This window comes from Xylocopa sonorina, chromosome 2, assembly GCF_050948175.1.
Source record: "Xylocopa sonorina isolate GNS202 chromosome 2, iyXylSono1_principal, whole genome shotgun sequence".
Lineage (NCBI taxonomy): Eukaryota > Metazoa > Arthropoda > Insecta > Hymenoptera > Apidae > Xylocopa > Xylocopa sonorina.
In genome coordinates this window covers 2,709,973-2,711,865 of record NC_135194.1, presented here as the reverse complement: position 1 = coordinate 2,711,865, position 1,893 = coordinate 2,709,973, and the positions used below count along the sequence as shown (strand labels likewise).

The 1,893-nt window shown below is 49.9% G+C and overlaps 1 non-coding gene across 1 annotated transcript; it reads right to left on the bottom strand.

Annotated features, from left to right (window-relative positions):
• Nucleotides 1–1,409: 1,409 nt before the first annotated feature.
• Nucleotides 1,410–1,564, bottom strand: LOC143433411 (5.8S ribosomal RNA). Its single transcript, XR_013103120.1, has one exon. It is a non-coding gene; the product is annotated as a 5.8S ribosomal RNA (ribosomal RNA).
• Between the last annotated feature and the right edge of the window lie 329 nt (nt 1,565–1,893).

Genomic DNA, 1,893 nt, shown 5'->3' with positions numbered 1-1,893 from the left:
CGCGGGATTCAGTGCTGGGCTCATTCCTATTCGCTCGCAGCTACTAAGGAAATCCTGGTTAGTTTCTTTTCCTCCGCTTAGTAATATGCTTAAATTCAGTGGATAATCTCACCTAATCTGAGGTCGTCTCTACGTGACGAACGAAATTCATTCGTGCCATCGAACTCGCTTGCGGAGAGAAGGTAAGGAGATTCGTATGTATAATATGTACAAGATGAGGAGAGAGCATCGGCGAACGGGGACGGCAGACGACGAAAAGAACTTTCGTCCATCTCCGACACAGCGATCCTTTGATTTACCGCTCGAGAAACCGGCAAGAAGAACTACACGCACCTCTTCGTTGTTGTTCTCGTCGAAACGTTTTATACACCTCGCCAATGTCTTTCGTGTGTCGGTATTTCTTTTATATAAGATTCGTCAAAAATATAAAAAAAAATACGAGACTCTCCCTAGACGACCAAGCTACCGGCGTTTCTCTAACATCCGTCCTCTTTATCGTCGTAGCTGCGAACGATCAACACCGTTTATACTCTCCAGCGGTTCCACCTTCCGCGCGTTACACGCAGAGATCGAAACGGAGCGGCTCCTTTTCCCCCGATTTTATTACCCTGATCCTTCAGAACGAAGGACACGCCGAGTTGGAGCGCCCTCACGAATAACGTTACGACATTACAGCGCTTTGACGGCCTATGTCCGAGTAACGTTCCGCGTGAGAGATCTTTTTTTACCCTCGCGGAACATGTTATACACACGCGAAGAGAACAGAGATAACGGGTTATTCTCATCGAACACCCTGGGGCTGTACGAGGAGAACTTCGAACTATCGGATGCGCATCATCATCTCTCGCGTTACGACGATGTCGCTCTCTCTCTTATATATCTCTTCTCTCTCGACAGAGAATTCTTCCGCGCTCTTGCGGCATGAAAAAAATTCATTTTAAACGACGTCGAGCGCGCGGCATGTTCGTATCGTGCGCTAAAGGCAGGTGAAGGCGATGCGTGTGGCGGGTGTGCGAATTCGGAACACGGAACAAAATCGGCGATCGAAACACGAAGCGGTTCCCCGTGGGCGGTCGCCTGTTTAACGGACGACTCACGACGCCACGAAGAACTCACGCGAGTTCCTGATTGACACACCGTCGAGTTCCATGAACACGTTTACGCACCCCGCACGCGCACACACGTTGCCAATCGCAAATTGCCTCGGAACGGTCACGGACGACTCAGACGAACGTCCAACGATCGCTCGTACGTTGTGTATCGCTTCTCTTCCTCCCTTTCTCGGTGCCGCCCGAACTAAGAAACGTTCGTAATTTAATTCGAGAATGAACGACGGCGAGCAGATTCGAGCACCGTAGGGAAAAAAGATTCGACGAAACGCAACGCAAGCAGTATTTTGGTTACGGGAACGACCCTCAGCTAGGCGTGGTCCAGGATTTGTATCCGTAGACCGCAATGTGCATTCGAAATGTCGATGTTCATGTGTCCTGCAGTTCACACGTTGACGCGCAATTAGCTGCATTCTTCATCGACCCACGAGCCAAGTGATCCACCGTTCAGGGTAATCGTATATGTATATTTTATTGATCTTTAAGTCTCTTGGTACTAAAGTTTGAACAAGTCGATACCCAATCGTCTCCGGTGAACGAGACGCGGGCGTCGCGGAACCGTGGCGGCTTTCACCTCTCGACGGAGTTCGAGGTGACACGATATATCGGTCCTACGGATGAAACGCATACGCCGATGGTTGGCGCGCAAGGTCTCCCTCAAAGTTACGAAAAATGCACACGCGCGTCCAGGTATAAAGAAAAAAAATCTTTCAAAAATTCGTTAGGACTCCTCCGCGTACCAGCAGTCTCGAGACGGTCTTTTTCCTCCCGACAACGCGAAGCG